The 6568-nt window shown below is 43.7% G+C and overlaps 1 long non-coding RNA gene across 3 annotated transcripts in view; it reads left to right on the top strand.

Moving 5' to 3' along the window:
- Window positions 1-2264: 2264 nt before the first annotated feature.
- LOC129681083 (uncharacterized) overlaps window positions 2265-6568 on the top strand; it is a 33884-nt gene continuing 29580 nt past the window's right edge. For 2 of the 3 annotated variants that reach the window (XR_008720769.1, XR_008720771.1), the window contains exons 1-3: window positions 2265-2375; window positions 3408-3582; window positions 4419-4488. This is a non-coding gene — a long non-coding RNA (uncharacterized LOC129681083). The remainder of the gene's footprint in view (window positions 2376-3407; window positions 3583-4418; window positions 4489-6568) is intronic. The other variant, XR_008720770.1, reaches the window with a different exon arrangement.

Below are 6568 nucleotides of genomic sequence, written 5' to 3'. Positions count from 1 at the left end.
GCTTTGTAAACCGTGAAGCACCCAGTTGCTGACAGCTCTGTTCTGAATCAACATTTTACTCTACTTAGTTGTCTGCGAGTTTTAAGATGAAAAACTATCAGCTTATCCTTTTAATCTTTAGCAAATAATGGGAGCCTTTGGTCTCAGATCCGCAAGAAAAGCAAATTGTACGTCCTGATTTGACTCTCTAGATCACTTTTATTTTTGTTTTAACCATGGCACAGACAGAGGGAAGGTTTAAAATTATACCTTTCAGGACCAGTCATTATTTAGTGTCTCTGCATTTCAAAAATATTGCTCATGTCTTTAAATTACCATGTTCTATTATTACTATAATAATAGAAATATATTATAAATATATTTATATTTATAAATATAATAAATATAAACTTATTGACAAAGTGGTGATAACTGGCTTTTGGAGTTTTATTTTTAAACATTTTCACGAAGCTGTAATAATTTAGAAGGTTTAAGTATGCAAATGTATTAAAGGTTCAAGTTGCTTATTCCTTTAATTCTGTGTGTCTAAAGACCTGTAAAAATACATAGGACTATATAACCAGAGGTACAAGTTTTGTACTTGTTTTTCTCCTACACAGACAATCTTTCATTCCTCCCTCCGCTCCACTGTAGTGGGATATACTAAAAGACAAACAAGAATCGTCTTTACCCTTTACCAGACAGCTGCAATAGCCTCCTGCCAGGTTATAGCGTATTCTTCACCCCCAAGGCCCCTCTTTTTTTTCTTTGAAGCTGGGTCTCACAGTGTAGTCCTGGCTGTGTATGCCAGGCTGGCCTCAAACTCAGAAATCTGCCCACCTCTGCCACCTGAGTGTTTGGATTAAAGGCTTACACGGCGCCACACCGAATCTTGGAATGCTCTTAACAACAGCACTCACAATATTAAAATCCAAGTTAGAAAATGCCACTTATCAAGCGGCCTTTCTGTCTCAGCTCTCTTCCTTTCGACCCCACGCCATTAGCAGCCACATTGGCCTCCTTGAGCACAGCAGGCCCCCAAGTCGCGACTCATGGGGTGTTCTCTCCTCTTCTGTCTGCAAGAGCGGCTTCCTCTCTTTGGATCTGATCATGTCAGTGAAGTCTTCCTGCTTCGACTTTCAAAACTTACCCATCCTTTCGTCTTCTTTAATGTTCCTCGACACCATCTAACATACAGCGAACTTACTTATCATCTGCCTCCCCCCCCCCGCCCCGCCCCGCCCCAAGAATGCAACATGTAATTCCCACGAGGGCAAGAGCTTTTGACTTTTCCATCCTCAATACCCAAGAAAGTGCTTGTCTCATAGGAAGTACTAATTAAATGTTTATTGAGTGAATGACTAAAGCAAAGATAAGCTGTGCCCTGTTTGATTTGCAACAGTGCCCAAACAGCAAAGTTTTCATCAAAACTTTACTGAAAAAGGTCAGAAGCTTCTGAATTGTCTGATGACGAGGACTGTTATTTTAACATAAAATGGATGTCCTCCTTTTCAGCTCTCCTTCCTCAAGTGTTTGCTCTGCTGCTGGCTCCTCTTTCTCCACTACCTCCACACAGGCATCACCAGACATCCTGCTTCGGTTTCTTGTGTTGGTTCATATGTTCTCTGCAAATGATCCCGTCTATTTTTTATGCCTCCCATTATCTCTTGGCCTTGGATTTCTCTCCGACTTTTAAGTCCAGCATTGACATTTATTGTTGGTCTAAGCTCTGTTTCCTGAACTGAGGCCACCTTTCGAGTTCTTAAACCTCACTGTTTAAAAACAGATTTCTCTCCCCCTCCCTCAAAGCTGGGTCCCGTTCCAGCAATCTATTTCTGCTAATGATCTTGCCCTCTTCTAAATCTGGAAACATTTCAAGGCTTCAACGCTTACATAATGTGTCTTCCCACTGTCTGTTGCTTATCCTTCTACTGAAGCCCTCCTTCCCTTTCTTTTTCCTAGACCCTGTGTTTCGGCACACCGTGAGTCAGCTGGTGGCACTGGCCCACTGCGCCTGCTCTGGATGAACAGTGCTCACTCATCTAAGCCTGGTCTCAGCTCCCTGTTTCTGTCTTTTGTTGTTGTTGTTGCCCACAGTGTATGTAAATTTGCTGTCTGAGTTTGCTGGACTTCCATATCTTGTTCACTGTGTGATGGTGTTTTTAAATGGCTGCTCTTACGAGGGGGAGCGAGGACTTGGCGCAGCAGAGCGGATGCGTCCTCTCTGGACTTTGCTTCCGGAGATGTTGACTCAGAGCGGCAGGGATGACGCAGTGCACTGTGGCCAGAGCAGCAGCCATAGCAGCTGCATCCGGTTTCCAGTTGAGCGAGAGACAGCTGTTCTGAGGCAGTATGCAATGTCCCACATCTGAGGACTTGGCAGCGTGAGCCTTGGGGTCAGTCCTTGGCAGCTGGGGTGGTGACTTCATGGGAGCAGCCCTGTGGAATGCTTGGGTGTGGCTCTTGCCTGGATGATTCTCCTTCCCACCTTTGCTTCTTGAATTAGCTTAAAAGTCAAGTTAATTTATTGGCAACAAAACCTACGCTGTCAACAGTAGCTAGCTCTTAGAACAGTGCTTTCTTTGCGGCGCACGCTTGTCTGAATGCTTTGTGGATATTAACTTGTCGTTTTTACAACAACCCTATGAAAGAGAGACTCGAATTAGCCCCATTTTATGGATGATGAAACTGATCTACGGGAAGATTAGGTTACTCAATGAATGCTACACAGTCGTGAGTGGTGGCCCTAAAGCCCAAGCGCCATCACTCTGGCCTAGTTCTTAGGAGCCTTGATTGTTTCACACACTGTTTTATAACTTTTTTTTCATGTAACAAAATTTAATGAGCATTTCTGTGTTGTTAAATATTCAGTTACGTGTTCAAAGGATGATTCATGATTTATTTAACCAACTCCCTATTGTTAAACATTAAGGATAACCCAGCGGATATACTTTCAATTTTAATTTTTAGGTTAGCATACAAAGTCATGAAGAGTTTCATCATGTCATTTTCACATGTATGTCCTTATGCTTTGTCCTCATTTGTTCTCTTTTATACTATGTCTTAACACCCATGATTTACTTCCTTGCAAATAAAGGCCCAGAGGTGGAATGTTTGGTCAAAAGGAAATTTAATTACCCTCTAGAAAGATAATTCTGATTTATTTTTATACACAGCACTATGTACGAGCATCCTGTTTCCCTGAGTTATTAGCATTGAACATTCAAGTGGTGTGTGTGTATGTGTGTGTGTGCATGTGACGAAAAAACGATAGATCTTTTTCTCTTAAATTTGAAATTCTTTAGCCCATTTAAAAATACAATTTTAGGGGCTGGGAGATAGCTTCCTTGGTGAAGGGATGGAGACAGGAGTCTGCTCCCTAGAACCAATGTAAAAGCTGGTTTTGTTGGCTTGTGTTTATCGTCCAGACACTGAGGAGATGGGGAGAGGCCCCTGGAGCTTGCTGGCCTGCCTGTTCAGCCTAGGTGGCAAGTCCCAGGACTCACTGACAGACTTTGCTCCAAAACACCGAATGAGTGACTTCTGAAGAATGACGCCTGAGCTGACTCCTGGCTTCCACAGATAGGCACATCTGTAACATATGTAAGCATGTGCACTTGAACATACAAGTGCATTTTCTGTCATGGACACATGCACATGTGTTGGCCATTTGTTCAGTCCTTTTGTAAATTGTTTTCTTTATCATATATAAGATAAAGTTGAGACTACTTCAAGGCTTTCTAATTTTTTTTTTTTTCAGTTTTTCTGAGACAGGGTTTCTCTGTGTAGCCCTAGCTGTCCTGGAACTCACTCTATAGCCCAGGCTGGCATTGAACTCACAGATATCTGCCTGCCTCTGCCTCCTGAGTGCTGGGATTAAAGGAACGTGCCACCACCACCCTTAAATCTAATGACTCTTAATGGGGAAGCTGCCATCTAGCCAAAGCCCTTTGTGGGTTGCTGACAATAAATGTCAGAAAAAATATATACAGGGAAAGTAGGTTACTACTGTGAGCCAGTACTTCTGCCTCATTCCATTTATACTGGTTGGATACAGGCAAGACCTTCTGGGCCAACACTCAATGACTCAACAAGCAAAAGCTCCAGCTCTGTAGACTGACGAAGTCTGTAACGAAGGTACTCACTAGCTAGTGATTTCTACCATTCTCAAAGTGTTGGCTTCATCACAACCTAAAGATAAATCTCCACCACATCACATACCAGTCTGGGAGGACAGGGTCGGGGAGCAGAGGATGTGGGAAGGCCAGCGTGGTTATTTAAAAGAGGAGTAAGAAGCCTAACCAGGTATGGTGTCCAATCTGGTTGAGAATCATTAGATTTCAGCAATCTATGGGCAATGGGAGATCGTTCTAGGAAAAAAAAAAAAAAAACATGATCAGTGTCTGAGACATCCCCACACACCTACTTCTTTCTTTAAGGACTGGGAGGAAGATGTGGTCTCGTCCCCACTGATGTGGTGTGAGCTGGAGAAATTTGGCTGCTCACCAGGTCAGATGTAGTAAATTCTTAGTTATTATTTTCTTTTTGGTTTTTTGGTTTGTTTGTTTGTTTGTTTGTTTGTTTGTTTTTCAAGACAGGGTTTCTCTGTGTAGTCCTGGCTGTCCTGGAACTTGCTCTGTAGACCAGGCCTTGAGCTCAGAGATTTGCCTGCCTCTCCCTCCTGAGAACTGGAATTAAAGGTGAGTGCCATCACCAGCCTCTCAGATGTAGATAATTCTTAAGGTCAGTGCAGAAAAATCAAGGGCAAGGAGTTCTTTTGCCCTTTGTGTTACTTTGGTTAGCACAGTGGCCATCAAATTGTAGGCAATGTGTGTGTGTGTGTGTGTGCGCGTGTGTATTTGGTTTTTCAGGACAGGGTTTCTCTGTGTAACCTTGGCTGTCCTGAACTTGCTTTGTAGAACAGGCCTTGAACTCGCAGAGATCTGCCTGCCTCTGCCTCCCTGAGTGCTGGGATTACAGGCCTGTGCCACCATGCCTGGCTAAAGCGTAGGCAATATTCATCAACTGTGAGCTTTGGAGAAATGGGGTTTCCGGGGGTGGAAATCAGCAACTGTTTTCACAAGTTCTTTTTGTGATATGAGGACAAGTGAAATCCTGACGATGTGGATGCAGTACTGCTTACTGACAGCAAGCTGGAATATCCTTTGCCTCTCCTATCCTTGTCCTCTCTCCTGCCTCCCCTCTCTTCTTCACACTTCCTTTCTTCCCTGGCAGCAGAGTGGGTCCAGCATTCCTTACTTGTCCTCGGGTAACACCCTACTTCCATAAACCACAAACGCTTATATCAACACTACATGAACTATGCAAGCAGATGCCATCGAGCCCCATGGATTCAGTTGCTGAAGGGAAAAAATAAAGCATTTGAAAAATAACCTCAATTCCTGCACCATCCTATTTTGAATGCCAGAGGTTAAGTATTACTTTCATCTTTGTATCCTCCTTAGAATATGCTAATTTACAGCCTCCTTCACTGAAATGAATACCGTGAAGTGACTGTGCCACGGGTCCCTTTTTCAGGGAAATAAGAGAAGAACACATTGTTTTCAGAGTCTTGCATTGCCCATCGACACAAATAATTATCCCTTGGTATTTGTAGGAAAGTGGCTCCAGGAGCACAGGCTACCTAAATCCGCAATGTTCAAGTTTTAAAAATAAAACTGTAAACAGCATAAGAACAAAATTGTAACACAATGACTTCGCATCCTTTAAATCCTCTCTGGATTACTTCTACGGCCTAATACAACCGAATGCCGTGCAATTGTTAATTGTTGTTTCGCTATTTCACTATATTGTTTAGGAAACGGTGACAAGAGAAGTCTACAAATGTTTGGTACATGTGATAGTTTTAATTGACAACGGTCTAGAATCAGCTGGCTGACTGATGCGGGAAGGCCTTGCCTACTGTTGGCAGCACTATTCTCTACTATATAAGAGTAGGGAACATACTGGAAAGCCACCTGCAACCGTGTTTTCTTTTTTTTAAACTCTACTTTATTTGGGGTGTTTAGGCCTCTCCCTCCCTTTCACAACCCCCCCCCCCCGCAACCTTAAGTAAGAAAGAGTTAGTGGGTAGAGGGGGCCCAGACCCCTTTACTTCTCCCAGCTAGTTAGGGTCAAGGGGTTCTTTTAGGGCTCCACCCCAATTTCTGTCAACCACAGGTGCAGCTAGCGGTCTCCTCCACGCCCCTGTGCCCCGAAGCGTCTCTCTCCATCTGTCTGCTCTAAATAGCCACACCGTCTCTGGTCTCTGGTCTCTCCAAACTGCTACATGCCACACGCCAATACTGAACACCACACAGAAAGCCTCACGTCTCTTTCTCGGCTCTCATATTTATACTATCAGGGTCCTAGACCACGCCCCTCTCCGTGAGGCACGCGGAAGGTCATTATCAGCTGGCAAAGATCGCATCCCGCATGTGACAGTTAACAGATTTGGACCAACAGTAGCGAAATCACAGTTCTGACGTAGCGATGAAAAAAATGTATGGTTTGGGGACGGAACTGCGTTAAAGGGTCGCAGCGTTAGGGAGGCTGAGAACTACTGTTTTATCTTAGCGGCCTTTACAAC

This window comes from Psammomys obesus, unplaced genomic scaffold (genome assembly GCF_907164565.1).
Source record: "Psammomys obesus unplaced genomic scaffold, mPsaObe1.curated_primary_1811, whole genome shotgun sequence".
NCBI classification, from domain to species: domain Eukaryota; kingdom Metazoa; phylum Chordata; class Mammalia; order Rodentia; family Muridae; genus Psammomys; species Psammomys obesus.
This window is presented reverse-complemented; position numbering and strand designations above follow the sequence as displayed.